The sequence below is a fragment of the Pituophis catenifer genome, unplaced genomic scaffold, assembly GCF_029215685.1.
Source record: "Pituophis catenifer annectens isolate HBS135680 unplaced genomic scaffold, rPitCat1.0.hap2 SCAF_11, whole genome shotgun sequence".
Taxonomy (NCBI): domain Eukaryota; kingdom Metazoa; phylum Chordata; class Lepidosauria; order Squamata; family Colubridae; genus Pituophis; species Pituophis catenifer.
In genome coordinates this window covers 1,734,405-1,753,598 of record NW_027256891.1, presented here as the reverse complement: position 1 = coordinate 1,753,598, position 19,194 = coordinate 1,734,405, and positions in this window count along the sequence as shown.

Here is a 19,194-nt window from a genome sequence, read left to right as displayed (position 1 = left end):
ACCGGTGCAGCATGATACCATGATCAATGGTATCAAAAGCCGCTGAGAGATCTAATAGGACCAGGATAGAGGAACATCCCCTATCCCGAGCCCTCCAGAGATCATCAACCAACGCGACCAATGCTGTTTCTGTGCTGTATCCAGGCCTGAAGCCGGACTGGAATGAGTCTAGATAGACAGCTTCATCCAGGTACTGTGGGAGCTGTCGTGCCACCACATTTTCGACAACCTTCGCTAAAAAGCGAAGGTTGGAGGCTGGACGGTAGTTTGCTAAAACAGCCGGATCCAGAGAGGGCTTCTTAAGAAGGGGTCTCACCACCACCTATTTCAAGGCGGGAGGTAAGAATCCCTCGCTCAGAGAAGCGTTAATAATTCTCTGGAGCCAGCTACGTGTAACCTCCCCTGGTAGCCAGCACTAGCCAGGAAGAGCACGGGTCCAATAAACATGTGGTCGCATTCAGCTTCCCCAGTAACCTGTCCATGTCCTCAGGAGTCACAGTATCAAACTCATCCCAGATAATGTCCTCAAGATCTGCCCTCGTCATTTCATCTGAATTAATCCAGTTAGAGTCCAAGCCTTCCCGAATCTGAGCGATTTTATCGTGCAGATATTGTGCAAAATCCTCAGCTCGTCCTTGCAGAGGGTCTTCCCAGGTTCTCAGCTGAAGTAGAGAGCGGGTAACCCTAAACAAGGCGGCTGGGCGATTATCTGCCAATGCAATAAGAGCAGAAAAATAGTTACATTTTGCCGCTTTTATCGCCACTAAGTGGGTCTTAATATAAGATCTCACTAGTGTTTGGTCGGATTCGGAACAGCTGGTCCTCTAACTGCTCTCTAGGCATCTTTTCCGGCGTTTCATCCCCCTCAGCTCATCAGAAAACCAAGGAGCTGGGTAGGTTCGACGCTGGGTCAGAGGCCGCAAAGGCACGACCCGGTCTAAAGCACCAGCGGCCATCCTATCCCAGGACGCCACTAGGTCTTCAGCCGAGTCATGAGCCAAGATCTCAGGAAACGGCCCAAGCTCCATCCGGAACCTATCAGGATCCATCAGGTGCCTTAGATTTTAGATTCCCTCTGATGACGTTGCAAGCTGTCACTGGCCTTAGCTCAGGCCTCTCAAAGAGGTAGTCATTACCGCCCCAGCAGCTCTCGTCGGTGAGGGCAGCTTCAGATTTCCCGCAAGTCCCCAAACCAATTTGGAGCCCCCAGGGTGTCTAGGGCTCAACAGGGACTGCCATGGCGCCGTTCGTCGCCGCCGCCCACCGCCATTGTCATTCCAACCGCCATTGCTTTAAGAATGGAGGAACTGATGTAACTGCCATTAACGGAACTGCTAGAGTTAGCCTCCCATGGTGCCTTCACATGCCAATATCTGCCCAGCTCCGATGATCCAGAGGGTGAGAGAAACCTCGTTGAGCTGGGAAAAGGCTCCCCTAGTTGGTGCTGGGGCTGAAGGGAGTTAAATCAGCCCCGGTGGACCTCCAAACGACCCAAAGCCGCCCCATCATCAGACGGAGATTAGGTGAGAGCTGCCATCTTGGCACATGCGCAGAATGAGATTATAATTATAATTATAATCAGTTCTAATCGATGGTCCAACCTTTTCCCCCCAGAATTAAGAGACTTTGGGGTCCCCAGAGTGTTTCATGGGCTGATCGGCCATCAGGTCCCCCCTGAGGAGAGAAGCCAGGATGGAGGGTCTGAGGGGGGAATGGAGGCCCGGCTGGAGCCTCTGGGCAAATCAGGCACTTTCTCTCTCCTCAGCTGACTCTCTGCCCCAGAGAGCTCCCCCTGCTCTGCCTCTGGTCTCCAGGAATGGAATTAAAAGAATGTGGTGGATTTATATCCTCTTCTGATGGAAAAGAAAAAGAAATATTTTTAGATATGTTAAAAAAGAGGGGAAAATCCTGGATTCCCTGGTTACCCTCCAGTGTTCCATATCCCACTCCTGCCCCCGTGAAATCAGGGAAAAGGGGACGGGGGGGTTGGACCTCCCCCTCCCTTGGTGGCCCTTCAGTAAAGGTCATCTGTCCGAGTGTCCAGTGCAGGGCCTCCCAGGGCAGGTGGCTGAACCTCAGCAAATATGTCTGGACTTCAACTCCCAGAAACCCCTGTCCAGCACTAAGGTCCTCCATCCTCTTTCCATGCTTTAGCTGTCCCTCACACTGCCTGTAGGGGGCAGTCTACAGTCTGGCCTTTCAGTCCCAGTTGTTCCCCACAGGCAGCAAGTAGGACAGCTAAAGAGGGCAAAGCCCCCCCCAGCGTCCTCCATTTTGTGGCCTCCTTTTTCTGAGGTGATTCTTCCTCCCTCCATTTTGAGGGGAGAAAAAAGCTGAAGGGAATATTTTCTCTGCTCTCCAGCCGGGACTCAGGGAGGGATCCCCAAAGGGGGGAGGGAGGTTGGGGGGCAGAGGGGGGGAGGAAGACCAGGGCACACCCCAAATATACACGTAGGAGGTGAATATAATCAGGATAGTTAAAGGCCTCAACCTTTTTTTCCTGCTGTTTGGGGAGAAAATGGAAGGACTTTCTATCCATCCCATCCCTTCTTATGCCAGACTGAAGGCCTCTTTAATACATTCTTTATTTGAAGAAAAATACTGGAATAAGGTCTGATTACCAGACTGAAAATCAATCAGGCCTTAGATGTTTCCCATTAAGTATTTTTTGAAACATTTTCCATTCCAGAGATGGATCCAAATGAGCTGCTGTGGCCATTCAGTGATGAGAACCCAAAAAATGTCCTTGGGGACCCCTCGAAAATGACTTTGTTCGTCCTTGGGGTCTATTTATTGGTTGGCCTCTGAGTTTTTCTCCACCAGTGCAGGTATGTTGCTCCTGTTCAAGGGAGTGGCGTCACCACAACCTGGGGAGCCCTGGGGCACTGAAAGCCCCCCAAAATGTTGGTGGGACTAACAGGAGAAAGGATAGAAATCCCTCAGGGCTGGAAGGGACCTTGGAGGTCCTCTAGTCCAACCTGCTGCCCAAGGAGTCTGTTTTATCATCCTGGATTAATGGTTGCCCAATTTTTCCTTGAAAACCTCCAATTAATGGAGCCCCCAGTAAGAATAAGCCTTATTATGACTGTTAAGAAAATAATGCACCAGTCAAATTTAATCCTCTTTTCCTTTTTCAATCCCCAGAGAAAGGGCCTTGAGGACTGGCTACAACAGCCGGTCAGATGATGTCGAGGCGGCCCTCATCCCTGCGGCAACCTCTCAATCCCAACATCACCATCACGGATGACAGAAGAAGGATGTCAGATGTTCTTCCTTGATCTATAATGTGAGGGTTGGTAAGTGTTTGAACTAATGTGGTTCTCAGTTTTTCTTTATTTTCCATTTTAAAGATATTATATTATTATATACTTTATTCATTAAACATGAAACTCAGTCAATTGAACATTCAAAAATGCATCACAAATACCATGGACTGGTGCTAATGGTTGGTACGGGTTGCTGCCAGCGTGCTAGGTATCAACCAAGTACCTTCTTAAGATGGTACGATGTTCCGAGTAGTGCAGTTTTTTGCAGTTCCGCTGGTGTTATTGCAGGAAGCTGCAATTTGTTGATGTAGCTTATAAAATTCTTGGACATGGTACCAAGTGCCCCGATGACAATGGGTATCACTGTTACATGTTTCATCCATAAATGCCTAGTTTCAATGGCCAGTCCATCTCACTGCCTGCGGAGGCCAGGTGTGACTTAAAGGCCAAACCACAGACTGCCCCCTACAGGCAGTGAGAGGGACAGCTAAAGCTGGCACAGGCCCCGCAGTGGCCTCCATTTCATAGAACTTGGGGTTCCTCAGGGAAGCCTTTTGGCTGCCTAGCGAAGCCCTTTCCGGAGTCCGACTGGCTTCGGCTGAGCCCGAGCAGGACAGAGGAGTGGGATGTGTGTGTGGAGGCTTCTCTGGGCCCAGGTGTTTCTCTCCTTTGCTCCTAGATGGGGTCGCTGCCTCAGAGCTCCATGCCTTCCCGTGTGTGCTCATGTGGAGAACCCTTTGCTGCCTTTGGGGAGAGAGAGAGAGGAGAGACCGTTTCCTCTGCTGTGGAACTTCTTCGCCTCCCGAAAATAGGAGCCCTCAGGGGATTTAGGCCAGGCACGAAGGGGGTCATCGGGAAGGGGGGGTTCAGGCCCTTTTCTTGGGGTACATAAAAAGACTTATTATCCACCAAGATGCTCTTTCACAGCTCAAGCTGCTCAACAAGGTGAGGAAAATATTGGTTTCTTTTTTCTACTTTGGAAAGCTGTAGAAGAACAACAAAGAAGATAATGGATCTGGAGGCTAAATCATGTCATGAGCCACTAACTGGGTCTGGGTATGTTTAGCCTAATGGAGAGAAAGCTCAGGGGGGACACGATAGTATCTTGCAATATTGGAAAGGCTGTCAAGGGAAAGAGGGTGTTGACTTATCCTCCATAGCATCTGAGGGCAGGACAAGAAGCAATGGGTGGAAGCTCCTCAGAGGGAGATCTAACCTGGATAGAAGGAGGAGTTTCCTGGCAGGGAGAACAATTAACTAATGGAGTAGCTGGCTGAGTTGTGAGCGCTCCCGTTACTTGCCTCAGCTCCTCTGCCCACCTGGCAGTTCGGAGGCATGCAAATGTGAGTAGATGAATAAGCACCACTTTGGTGGGAAGGTAACAACATTCCATGGGCCCTGGGGGTATAGCCATGCTGGCCACTTGACCACGGAAATTGTTTTCGGACAATGCTGGCTCCCTCAGCCAAAAAGGGGGATGGGCACCATCCTCTAGAGTCAGCCATGACTGGACAGAGTAAATCTTTACTTTTACTTTATTATCCTAAACATGGAGAGCCCTGTTTGAAGGGGCAAAGAAATCAGCTGGAAATTCCGGGCAGCAGAATGCAAGTTTCTCACCATCCTTGGTTTTGTTTTGTTTTTCTCGCATTTCCTTATTGGCACAGCTGTGACTTTCCATCCTGTGCTGTTTCGTGAGGGATGCTATCTCCTCTTGTCTTTTCACAGCCCAACAGCACCGAAACCAAATCTGGAAAAAAGGGAAGAAACTGCTGGGTCAGGTCCTGTCCACATTACAGCATTGAAGAAGAGAAAGAGGATGACTTAGACCAGGCAACATTCACCATTGTGAGTCTTCTCTAGGAACAGAATGGGGAAAAGTCAAAGAGGGCTGGTCGTTGACTCTAGAAAATTTCCCTTTGACTCAGGAGGGCAGCGGCTATTTAGTTACAAAATCAACTTACCTCTTCTTTATTAAGTTTCAATGAAAGATAAAATACAAATGTAACCAACCCCAAAAGATTTAAATATTGGGAATGGGGGCGTCAAAGGGGGGAAAGTTGAAAAAGGACAAGAAGATGGGGGGAGGAAGGATACAAAAAAGGACTTCAGATTTTCTTCAGGCCAGAAACAAATATACAGGTAGACCACAATTGAGCCCAGAATTTATGTTTGTTAAGTGGAAAATTAGCTCTGTGAGTTTTGCCCCCATTTTATGACCTTTCTTGCTTCAGTTGTTAAGTGAATCACTGCAGTTGTTAAATTAGTAACACAGTTGTTAAGTGAATCTGACTTCTCCTTTGACAGAAGGTTGCAAAAGGGGATCACATGACCACAGGACACTGCCACCGTCATAAATAGGAATCGGTTGCCAAGCATCCGAATGTAAATCACGTGACCATGGGGACACTGCAAAGGTCATAAGGGGGAAAAAAAAGATCATAAGTCACTTTGTTCAGTGCTGTTGTAGCTTCGAACGGTTGCTAAATGAACTGTTGTAAGTCAAGGGCTACCTATATAATAAAATAATCGGTTACTCTGGATCGAAACAAAAACATCATTCCTCCATCTTAATGAATTCACCTAAAGAAAGATGGGAAATCTCTTGCAGGGTCTTCAAGATTTTAGAGTTTCCCCATGGTGACTTGTCTTGAGAACAGGGAAGACTCCCGTGGCTGCCATTTTGAGAGGGTGCCCACAGCAGATCCCCTCCCCCAAATTCAAATGGGCCCCTAGCCTCAAAAGGTTGCCTCAGTCGGGGTCTCCCTTTCCTCCGCCTTCCTTCTGATGTGCGACTAATGCGGAGCTTTGCTTTCTCTGTCTCCCAAGTGCAGAGCAAAGAGCTGATGAAGCCAGTTAAGAACCCTGAAGCATCTGGATAAGCCAGAAGAAGCCATTACAGAGGAAGAGCAGCTGGAGGAAACCCGGAGTTGCCTGATCAAGATAGGAGACCACATTGCTGGATGTATGAAAACCCACACTGAACAGGAAGTTCTTGAAGTACGGAGAAGCTGATTTGCCTGCCCACCAGTTCTTCAATCTTTCTCGCTCTCTGACTGGGTCATGCCATGCTTAGATCAAAATCTGCAGACTTTATCTTGCGAGTCTTCATGACTCAAGTTTGAATCAAGACAGAATATGGTCTTCTCCAGAATATGATGAGGATCCAGAGAAGAGAAGAAAGGGGGATTCGAATACTTCTCTTTCTCATGCCCATGCCCCTTATTTGTAGATTTGTGCCCTGTTTACTGAGGTGTTCCTTGTTTAATCATATTATGAAAAGAAAGCTTGCTCTTTTTAACAAGCGGGAATTGTTGGAAGGTGAGAAAATGGGGGGGGAGGGAGCAACTGATTGGAGGCGGAGCGGAGCATGGCATGTCCTCTGTGGGTGAGAGGTTGAAGGGGTGACCGCAAGGGAGGGCTGCGTGCTCTGGCTCCTCTCCAAAGAGGGGCGAGGGTTTGGGGCAGTGTGGGACAATGGCTTCAATGTTGGGGGAGGGGGGGGTGTTGTTGGGGGTGCCTTGTTCTGGCTACCCCTGGGTGCAGGGGAGTGGGACAGGCAAGGGGAGTGTACGTTTGGGTAAGGCGAAGGGGGTGGGGAGAGCAGAGAGGCGGAGCTGCTGACGGAACATTTTGTGTCCGGGGAAAGGAAGGCTGTGCATGGGGAGGGGGCGCAGCAAGAGGAAGCGATTGCAGAGTTCAAGAGGCCAAAGATCTGTGATTCTCCAGGAGCGGCTTCCATGGCTCGGCTGGCAGCACGCCTGGAACGTCTCCGGTGCTAAGCAAGGATGCTCAGGGTCCTACCCATTTTTTAAATATGTAAATTTTAATCTGTTTTTAAATTATTGGGGTGTTTTAATCTGTCTGGGCCAAAATGATTTAATTTGATTTTATCTGGTTTTTAAATTTTTTGTATCTATGTATTTTATTGTTTGGCTGTTCACCGCCCTGAGTCCTTCGGGAGTAGGGCGGTATACAAATAAACTAAACTAAACTAAACTAAACTAAACTAAACTAAACTAAACTAAACTAAACTAAACTAAACTAAACTAAACTAAACTAAACTAAACTACCTGGATGGGCGACCTGGGCTGGGGAAAAGCCCGCCAGCAGGGGAGTCTTTTCCACCCTGTTTCCCCCAGAGAAAAGTGGGGCTCTCTGCTTACTGACTAACCCATTTCAAAATCCCAGCTCCTCCTTTCCCTTCGCTCTGCCCAACAGTCCCAAAACTCTGACTGCCCCTGCCAAAGGACTCTGCAACCCCGGAGAGGTGCCCCGTTTGCGCACATAGCTGGGCAAATTGGCCAACTGGCCCTTCGTGATGGCCATTCAAAGAGCTCCAACATCACAGGAGGCTCTTCCTTCCTCCTGTCAAACTTCTCCAACTGGTTGTTCCGCTAAAACCCTCTCTCTTCAACTGTGGCTGCTACTCGATCTTCCCGGGGCTGATGGATGCTCCCGGGGATTTGGGGTTGGTTGTTGAGTTAAGCTGCCTGGGTGGGATTTGCTCTTCTGTGTAAGGGCTGTGTAATAAGAGGACGTCACAAATAGGCTGCGGACAGCATTTGTGGCAGCTGATCAGGGAGGAAAACAGCATGTAAGGAAAAGATGGGAGGAGAGAAATTAATACATGCCCAGAAGCTTCTCATAAGTTTGAGCTCTGAAGTTTTGAGTCGGTCAGGCTGAGACCTCTCCAGTTAAACCCAGCCAGCCAGTCCAACTCAACAACCAACGCAAAATCCCAAGGAGCTGTCAATCAGCCCCGGCAAGATCAAGCTCCGTGGCACAGTTGAAGAGCAAGGGATCTAGTGGGACAGCCAGTCTGAGAAGATGGACAGGATGAAGGAAGAGCCTCCTGTGATGGTGGAGCTGAAAGTCCATCCCGAAGGGCTGCTCTGCGCATTCCCAGGTTTCTTCTCACCCTTCAGCTCTGCTGGCTAAATCCGCAAACGGCATGGCTGAAGTCCAAAGAGTGAGGGGGGAACCGGAGCCTCTCCGGAGCTGCAGAGTCCTTTGGCTGCGGGGGCAGCAGAGGGAGCCTCAGTGGGGCTGGGCCCTTGGGCCAATGGGGAGGAAGAGCGCCCCCTGTGGGAAGGGCTAGACTAGTGGGGACTGGCGGAGATGTCCTAATAGGGGCGAGTTTGGGAACTGCGGGGGAAGAGCGAAGGGGAAGGAAGAACTGGGATTTTGAGAAGGGTTGGTGAAATGTATTGGCTGGATCAAGGACGATGGACAATGCGAAGATCATGTAATTAACCGTTTATTAACAACAGCTGGGCTAACTGCCACAGCTATAACTGAAACTGCTTGGAACTCTTCCTGACAGCTCTTATATAGCCAGCTGTCAGGCGGCTTAACCAATCAACTAACAGAACATTACTTTAACCAATCAACGAACAGAATGTTACTTCCTACTTCAGCAGACTTAATACATTGCACCTCTTTCTACCTGGATGGTGCATGCGTAGTCCTGGAGGTATGCTGGTCGGTGCCGGCTTCTGATCGAACGTTTAACCCTGCCTCACTCACAGACTCTTGCAAGGAATTACTTTCCCCAGCAGTTCTAATAACTACAGGTACGTTACTGCTTTCGACCTGTGTTTCAATTTCTCCCTCGGGGTTTGTATTATCCAAAGTAATCTGCCGGCTCAAAATCTGCTGCTCAGTATCTGGTAGCTTCTCAGCTTCTGGTATGCCCCTTAACCCCTGGCTGAAACTTTCTCCTGCCTGGTTCTCTCTGTTATATCGTGTTCAGCACCCCATCTGACCCGTAGCTGGTCTTGGTGACGTCTCCAAACCTTGCCTTGTCCCATATCAACCTTATATGAGCATGGATCTGTAATATCCACCACCTTACCTGGTAACCATAACGGCTGACCCCCATAATTCCTGGCATACACTTTATCACCCACACCAAAAGGTTTAGATGTCCTACTTGAATCCAAAGGCTTGGCAGGGGCGTAACGGGGGTGTAATCTATCCAAAATTGTACGCAGCTGGCGACCCATCAGTAATTCTGCTGGACTCCGATTGGTAACCTGACAAGGGGTGGTGTGTTGCACTAACATATACTCCGCTATACGGTCATGCTATTTCCCTTGTCCCATGCGGCCTAATGCCTCCTTTGCGGATCTCACAGCCCTTTCTACAAGGCCATTACTGGCCGGGTGGTAAGGAGAGATAAGAGCATGCCTGATACCTAATTGGGCAAGGAAAAAAATCAAATGTGGTAGAAGTTAATTGGGGCCCATTATCTGACACCAATAAGTCGGGCAACCCGTGGGTTGAGAATAGTGTATGAAGGGCCTTTATGACAGCCTCTGAGGATGTTGAGTGCATAAGTATCAGTTCAATCCATTTAGAGTACGCGTCAACCACCACTAACAAAATTTGACCATGAAATGGCCCCGCAAAGTCTATATGAAGGTGGGACCACGGGCCAGCGGGGCCTTCCCATTCCCTGGGTTTACCCTTAGGGGGCATTGGCCGAGACTCTTGACAAGGGCGGCAAGTGGCCACCCAGTCGGTGATACATTGATCAAGAGTAGGCCACTAGAGATAGGTTCTAGCTAGAGCCTTCATTCGGACTATTCCTGGATGTCTGGAATGCAATGATTTTAACACAGAATCCCGTAAAGATTTTGGAATCACCACCCTGTGTCCCCACAGTAAACAACCCCCCATGGTAGATAATTCCATTTTATGGATAGTGTACGGTTTCCACTTCATGTCCACGGGCCCTTGTGGCCACCCTTTTAGTACCCAGTCCATGACTGTCTCTGGACCTGGATCGCGGGAGATGAAACTCGAGCGATGTCAGCTGCCGTCAAAACGAAAGGTGAATCTTCAATCATCAAGATTGACGAGGCGGGAGCTGGGTCAGAGAGCAACGTTGGCATGGGGCACCGGCTGAGGGCATCAGCATGGGCCAGATTCTTGCCTGGCACGTACAGGAGCGTGTAGTCGTAGGTGGATAAAAACACAGACCACCTGTTGAATCTCGGGGATAGGAATTGCGGAGTTTGACAGTCAGCTGCTAGTAGACCAAGCAGAAGCTTATGATCCGTCACTAGTGTAAAAGGTCGACCATATAGGTAATGATGAAACCGCTTGACTCCAGCTACCAATGCTAGAGCCTCCTTGTCTAGCTGTGAATAATTTCGCTCCGCTGAAGCCAAAGTCCGGGAGAAAAATGCAACGGGGGCTTCACTGCCATCAGGGAAACAGTGACTTAAGACCACTCCCAACCCATAAGGAGAAGCATCACACACTAGCACGAGGGGTAGGGACTCGCAGTACTGAGCGAGGACAGAGTTTGAAACAAGTATATGTTTGACATTAGTAAATGCAGCGGCTGCAGTTGAATCCCAGTTCCAACGTGTCCCCCGGTTCAGCAAATGATGCAAAGGTTCTGCAATAGATGCCTTGTGTGGTATGAAAATTGCATAAAAGTTTAAAAGGCCTAAGAAGGTTTGAAGTTTGGCCTTGTTGGTGGGAGCAGGGGCATGTAAAATAGTGTTCGTATTAGACTCTGTAGGATGTATACCCTTACCATCAATTAGGAAACCCAAGAACTCAATTTTGGAAGCAGCTACAATACATTTGCTTCGCTTAACTTTGAGCCCCAGTCTCTGGAATTCGGTTAGAACTGATCTGAGTCTTTTAAGGAGTTCGGTGGTGCTGGTGGCCGATACTAATATGTCGTCAAAGTACGGTACAACCCCGGGAATTCCATGAAGTAAACGCTCCATCATGCTCTGGAAGATTCCCGGGGTGACTGAAACCCCAAATTGGAGGCGGCGGCAACGGAAAGCACCCCGGTGTGTCACTATAGTTTGTGCGTCTGCTGTTTGGTCATCCACAGGCAGTTGTTGATATGCCTGTGCTAAGTCTAATTTAGCAAATACAGAGTCACTACCCAAGAAGTGCAACAAATGTTGCACAATAGGAACGGGGTATGCATGCACCTGTAATGCACAATTAATTGTTGCTTGGTAATCTGCGCAGATGCGCACTGAACCATCCGCCTTCATGGCAATAAAATGGGGATCTCCCATGGTGCGTACTCAACAGGCTCCAGGATACGTTGTGTTATTAATTTGTCAAGTTCAGCATCCACCTTCGGTGGCAATGCATTCGGTACTCTTTGTGGCTTAAGGCGGCGAGGCTGCACTTGAGGGTTGAGACTGAACGAAACCGGTTGTCCTGTGTATTTTCCTAATTCCTCAGAGAAAACTGAGGGGAATTCATTACATAACTTGTCCAGTTCAGATGATGTAATGGCATTAACCCCTTGTATAGTTAGACCTAATGCATCGAACCAATTAAGGCCCAACAAGCTGGGGAATTTTCCTTCCACAATGACTAGTGATAATAATCCACTAAACTTCTTAAATTGTACTCGGAATGTGCCACTTCCGACAATCGGAATGTTGGCTCCTTGGCAATCTTTTAGCAGGAGATGGCAGGGGTCTAGTTGTCATTTAGCCAGTTTCGGAACTAGTCATTTAATTGTACTCCATGACACCAAGGATGTAGCAGAGCCGGAATCAACTTCCATGGTGCACGGTTTCCATTCGATGAATACTGTAAGGCGAATCTTCTGCTGGCTCAACATATTTGGTGGTGTTACTAAATTCACATCAGAAGAAGATCGTTGGTTACTATTACGAACTTTAGACGGATTAGGACGATATTGTTGGCCCCCATCCTGCGGCACATGTGATTTGAACTGTGGCTGAGGGGCTCTGCATACTCTGGTGAGATGACCTTTGCGGCCACAGCAGCGGCACTCTGCGTTTTTAAAACGGCAATTAGCGCGCAGGTGATTTCCTCCACAGCTGAAACATGCGTTCGGCCCCCTTGACATGCTAGTTGGGCCAGAGTTTTGTTTTCTAGACTCTTGAAGACGGCACACTTCAAAATCACCATCAGAATCTGACAGATTCTCATTTGTCTCATTTACAGACGATGAGTCTTTTTCCATCTTAGGTGGAGTATATCCACAGGGTAACTCGGCTAGTGACAATGCTGCCAGTTCTGCAGCACACGCCTCATCCAATGCCATTTGAAATGTGAGGTCGTGATTCGCAATCAGTCGCCTTTTAAGACTTTGGTCCCTGACCCCACTGACAAGTCTATCAAGGAGATAATCTTCTAAATCAAAGAATTCACAATGCCTGGCTGCCCTCCTCAGAGCCGCAACATATTGATTAATAGTCTCTCCAGGGGCCTGATCACGATGGTAAAAGTGTTGGCGACGGGCTATTCTTGAGGGGGCTGGTGCCTAATGTTTTTTTAATTTTTTTATAAAGTCTTCCCATGTTCCCGAATATACAGATTGTGGGACCATTAATGTCATTGCAGTATCAAACATTTTAGTACCGCAGAAACTTAGGAAATAAGCACGTTTGCACTCAGGCGTCAGCTTTGTATAATCATTTGCAATTAAGAAACATTCAAAATGTGCCAAATAAGCCTCCTAGGTCTCTGCACTGGGATTGAAAGGAGGAAAGGTCTGTGCGGACACCATTTCTTCTTCTTCTTCTTCTTCTTCTTCTTCTTCTTCTTCTTCTTCTTCTTCTTCTTCTTCTCCTTCTCCTTCTCCTTCTCCTTCTCCTTCTCCTTCTCCTTCTCCTTCTCCTTCTTCTTCTTCTTCTTCTTCTTCTTCTTCTTTTTTTCCTAACTGACTCACGTTTTGCTTCTTCAGTTTAAATCTCTCTTCTTTCCTTATTACTATGACCGGTAGATCGACCAGTTGATCCTCATCGCCAGTTGAAATGTATTGGCTGGATCAAGGACGATGGACAATGCGAAGATCATGTAATTAACCGTTTATTAACAACAGCTGGGCTAACTGCCACAGCTATAACTGAAACTGCTTGGAACTCTGCCTGACAGCTCTTATATAGCCAGCTGTCAGGCGCCTTAACCAATCAACGAACAGAACATTACTTTAACCAATCAACGAACAGAATGTTACTTTTTTTTTTTAAATTTGATTTATATGCCGCCCTTCTCCGGAGACTCAGGGCGGCTTACAATGCGCTAAGCAATAGCCTTCATCCTTTTGTATATTTATACAAAGTCAGCTTATTGCCCCCACAACTGGGTCCTCAATTTACCTACCTTAGAAAGGATGGAAGGCTGAGTCAACCTTGAGCCTTGGTGAGATTCGAACCTGCAGTAATTGCAGGCAGCTGTGTTAATAACAGGGTGCATTAGACCACCGTACTGTCAAGGCTCTTCCTACTTCCTACTTCAGCAGACTTAATACATTGCAGTTGGTGGGTAAGCGAAGGAGGGGGCCGGCTTTTCTTTGGGGGAAACAGACTTCCCTGCTGGCTGGATTTTCTGCAGCGCTCACCCTGGTCCCCCATCCAGAGGAGACCCTCAGCGTTCCTGCGTTAAAAGCACTGCGTACGCAGGCAAAAAAAGGGGGGAGTTTGAAACCTGCCCCCCCCAAAGAAGATTGATTTCCCTCCCCCCCACTTCCAAAAGATGCAAGTTGGCGCAGCCGCTGCTCCTCTCCTCCCTGAAATGCTGGCAGCCGAGTGTGTAGCCGGCGCTGTTTCTCCCCGGCCCGACGCGTCGCAACCTGGAAGGGAGAGAAATCCGCCAGGCTCCCCGGAGCCCTGAGCTGGAGCACTGCTTCTCTCCTCGGGGGCACCCGCAACTTTTGGGAAATGGAGCCCCAATTCGACCTGGGAGGGAAGCAGCGCAGAGCCGGTGGTGGCCTCAATCCGTGCAACCCGGATGAGAGGAAGCCCATCCAGGCACTCCTGGCTCCTCTCTCGCCTGCTGCGCTCTGAGGAGGGCATCCGCAGGGCAAGGCAGTGGGACGGGAGGCGACTTGGGTAGCTCGCCTGCCGGGATTGCCCGACCTGGGTGTGGCGCGAGGGAGCAGGACAGGACAGGGGCTTGAGTGACAGCTGTCTGTTTGGGCGAGGTGAGGGGGGAGCCGGGAGGCGTAGCTGCAGAAGGAACCTTTTGTGTGAAGGAGGGGGGGCAGGAGTGCCTGGTGAGAGTGCGGGAATCAAAGCCAGCCAAGTGACTTTGCGCCAATCACTACTAGAGTTTTAATCTCACCTTCAAAATAAAAGCCAAATGGGTATCCTGGGGCCAATCATCAGGGGACTGGGAGTTCCAGTCCTAGCTTAGTCAGGAAAGCCAGCTTGGTGAGTTTGGGGCCACTGCCCTGGATGCTCTGAGTTCTAGTTCTGCCGTAGACATGATTGCAAGTCAGGTGACTTTATCACCGGGATTGGTGAGTTCTAGTTCCATTTTAAGCAAGAAAGCTGGCTGGGTTTCCAGTCCTTCCTCAGTACTTATTGATTGGGGGTATGAACATTGAAAAAAATATTTTCTCAGATTAATGTGGGATACCAGAATTGGGGAATTCCCAAAATGTGGGAGGGCTGAATGTCTAATATTGTGTGATGCAATGGAGGGAAGTGAAATTGTGGGAAAACACCAGTTCCATGTTGGGCAAAGCCATAAGTCTCTGCCGCTTGTGGGAGAACCAGAGATATTTGTTGGTCACTGTGACTAATCTTGGTCTGATCCATCAGAGCTTTTCTTATCTCCTTAAAATGGAATTCACAAAGGGATTCATTTGCAATCGGAAGCCATTCCGAAACCTCAAATTCATTGCTAATTGATCAGCAATCTCTGTGTTTGGAAAGCATAATACCTTCCGTGGATTCAAATTCCTGGTAACTTAGATGCTCCCACCCTTATTTGCCCCATTCTTGGACCTGGATGAATATGCAGTATTGAACCCGTTTGCCAAAGTCCAGAACATTCGGTTAAATGATGGGGCTGCCTTTAGACAAGATCCCTTCAGCCTCTTCCTGGGGAGGTTCCCTTTCTCTGGACATCTTCTCCAGCCCTTCACAGACAAGACAAGCTTGGAAGAGGAGCAGAGAAAATGCTTCAGGTAGAAATTGTAGAGTGGGAAATAAAAGGGCCTGAATATCATTGGATATTGTTAATTCTCTGGGTGAAGAAAGAAATAAAAAATAGAGTGGGAAGTTCTTAAGAGATAGACAACTAAGTAAAAACAACTCCAAAGTGAAATCCCAGAAGACATTTGCAGTCAACACTTTCTGCAAAGAAGGTTTTATCAGGAAATCAGCAAATGAAAATTTGCTACCCGGCTGAGAGAAAGTCAAACATGGCATTTCCAGCACATTCTGGCATTCCAGTAGTTCTTGTGGAGGTTAACATGCAACATGCTTGAAGTTGGTTCCCACAGCTTCCCTCTTATCTCTTTTCCTACTCTCTTTCTCTCCCACATATAGACACTTTTAGCCCTCTGTCAGTAAGAACAATGGCTCAAATGATTTTTCTATACAGTGTCAGGTTCATTGACCTCAGAGTTCTCTTCAGCAAGATTTATTGAGATGAAAGGGAAGGGAGTTGCAAGGAACATATAAGTATATTTTTTCCTTAATTCCTGCATACTGCCTAGGTGGAAATAAAATCTTTTTTTAAAATAAAAGAAACTTTAACAATACTTGCAATATCATAATGGTCTTATATATCATGTTTTTACATTTGTTCTGGCTGTAAGCTGCCCCTTCGTGTTCAGGTCTGGCCTCAGAAGGATAATGTAGCACTTGGGGATGAAAATGCAGACCAGCAGACCAGCACCGGAAGCCACGATGGAGAAGACCTGCACAGCCACCATGTATTTCCCTTTGGTGCTCAGGTAGGTGGGCACAAAAGTCACCCAGACACTGCAGAAGACCAGCATGCTGAAGGTGATCAGCTTGGCTTCGTTGAAGGCCCCAGGCAGATTCCTGGCCAGGAAAGCCACTGTGAAGCAGATGGCAGCCAGGAAGCCCATGTAGCTGAGGGTGACGTAGAACATGACAATAGCCCCTTCATTGCATTGCAGGATGATCTCTCCAGTCTGGGAGTGAAGGTCAGAGTCAGGGAATGGGGCAGAAACTCCCAGCCAGGTGGAGCAGATGATGACTTGAACAGCAGCAGAAGAAAGGATGATGGAGTTGGCCAAGCTCTTCCCCAACCATCTCTTCATTCGGTTTCCTGGTTTTGTGGCCAGGAAGGCCAGCATCCTGACGGTTTTGGCCAAAAGAGAAGAAATGGCAACTGAGAAGATGAGGTTGAAAACCATCTGCCTGCAGATGACAATTAAGTTTTTATCTTGGAATGTGAACGGATTAAACTCACCACAGAAAAGGAGGAAGATATTTCATTATTTGAGACAACAAGAAAATTTTTATAAATTACTGCATTCTAAAATATTACAATGGGATTACAGATCTATTCTGCTTATGGGAGATTGGAATGGAGTAATAGATCCTAAAATAGATAAGAAGAGCTTGGCAAAATCATGTATCAAACTACCACAGTTTTTTTTCGATTTGAAAGAAGATTTGGAATTGAAAGATATATGGAGAGTGCATAACCCAAAAGAATTGGACTTTACTTTTTTTTCAGATAGACACAGATCCTTCTCTAGGATTGATTTTATTTTACTTACAGTTAATTTGTCAAGTATGCTTCCTTCAATATCCAGGAAAGAAAAACCCAAACTCAATCATTTTAAAGAGTTTAGTACTTTTACTGAATATGAAATGATCACAACCCAGGTAAAGCTGGAAGTGAGCAAAACGCGCGAAATAGCATCTAGTAAGCTTCTCCCCCCCCCCGTGTCCATTGACCATCATCCAATCCAAAGGTCTCCCAAAGGTCAGGTGGCATCACGTCTGGCAACGTCATTCATCAGGAATGTAGGGCAGTTGGTCAGCCGGCCCCTTTGGAGATTCACTTTCATTTCTTGGGAAGACACGTCCTACAATGGAAAAAAAACACCTCCTGCACCTTCCCCCCCCTTCGCCCCTTAACTAGTCCCTCCCTCCTGTTTCTTATGGCAGCTGAAGCAGGCAAAGCTGAGGCTGACATTCGGCCCCTCTTGCAGAAGAGACGTTATTCCTAAATAAGAGGAAGGAAAAGAGAGAGAAATAGAATATATACAATAATTATGGTTTATCAGGGTATTTGGTATAGAATTGCTGTATTTTCTTGGGAGCTCGGACATCCCGTTTATTCACCCATTCAGCCTGAGACAAAGGGAAATGTTTCCAGGCTACCAGATATTGGACTTTACCATGGTGTTTCCTAGAGTCCAAAATTTCCTTAACTTCAAAATGTTGCTCCCCCTCTATGAGAATGGGAATTGGAGGGGTGCTTTGGTCAGCCCTTAGGGGAGACGAGTGTTCAGGTTTTAATAAACTAACATGAAATACAGGATGTATACGTCTCAACGTTTTTGGCAATTCCAATTCAACTGTTACTGGATTAATCAGTCTAATCACACGAAATGGTCCCACATACTTAGGGCCCAGCTTTTTGGACTTCTGGGTAGTCTGTAAGTATTTAGTAGATAAATAGACTTTATCACCCACTTTATAAATGTGAGCTGGGGACCTTTTCTTATCGGCTTGCGCCTTATGGGCCCGGTGTGCCTCATCTAATGCCTTCCGAGTCACTGCCCATGTGCTCTTTAATTGTTCAATCCAATCCATCAAGGAGGAATTCTGGGGATCATCTTGTGGTAGCTCGGGAATGGGTACGAAATCCTGGCCTGACGCGACCTTAAAAGGAGTGAATCCGGTGCTACTGTGTACGGAATTATTATATGCCACTTCTGCAAATGGCAACAAGTCTACCCAATTGTCTTGCTGGTAATTTACGTAACACCTCAGGTATTGTTCTAGCACCCCATTGGTTCTTTCACAGGGCCCATTTGTCTGAGGGTGGTGACTGGAACTTAACCCCTGGGCGGAGCCTATCAACTTCAAAAACTCTTTCCAGAAACTGGAAGTAAATTGCACACCCTTGTCAGAAATTATTCTTTTCGGAGATCCATGTAGTCGGTAAATCTGATGAATAAACAGTTTTGCAAGGGTTTTTGCTGAAGGGATCTTTGAGCAAGGGATGAAATGTACTTGTTTGGAAAACAAATCAGTTACTACCCAAATGACAGTGCAGCCCTCACTCTCTGGTAAGTCCACAATAAAATCCATAGATATTTCCTTCCATGGGGCATTCGGTCTAGCCACACTTTGCAGCAATCCAGGGGGTTTTCCTGGAGGTCTTTTAGCCGAGGCACATACTGGACAGCTAGCCACATATGCCTCTATGTCCTTTTTAAATGCAGGCCACCAAAATTGTCTCTTAACAAGATGTAGAGTCTTGACAAACGCAAAGTGTCCTGCGGCCTTGGCATCATGAGCATATTTCAATACGGTTGTTCTTAATGTGGTCAGAACATACAATTTTGATCTAACCCAAGCTAGTCCGTCACGAAGTGTGCATTCATTCGAGTGGTTCTTAAACCACTCGTCAGTTTTTAGCGCTTCTCGCAATTTTTCGAGTAAATCCCCCGAGAGTTCTGGTTCGGTTTTTCTCTGCGCTCTGGTAGTGACAGGTGTTGCCAATTGTGTCAAGGGGATCGTTGGTTGAACCACCTCCTTCTTGATGCTGTTGTACTGCGGCAACCTGGAAAGTGCGTCCGCCATGAAGTTTTTTCCCCCAGGAAGGTAACGTAGAGTGAAATTGAAACGCTTGAAATGTTGGGCCCAACGAGCCTGTTTTGGTGATAGTTTGCGTGGTGTTTTTAATGCTTCTAAATTCTTGTGATCAGTCCACACCTCAAAAGGGTGTTTCGCCCCTTCTAAAAATTGTCTCCATGTTAACAGCGCCCATCTAACTGCAAACGCCTCTTTCTCCCATATGGCCCATCTCCTTTCCGTTTCTGATAGTTTACGGGACGTGTAAGCACAGGGTTGTAATATCCCATTTTCATTCTTTTGCAAGAGTATTGCTCCTACAGCTACGTCACTGGCGTCAGCTTGTACTACAAAAGGTTGTTCCATGTCGGGGTGTTTGAGCACAG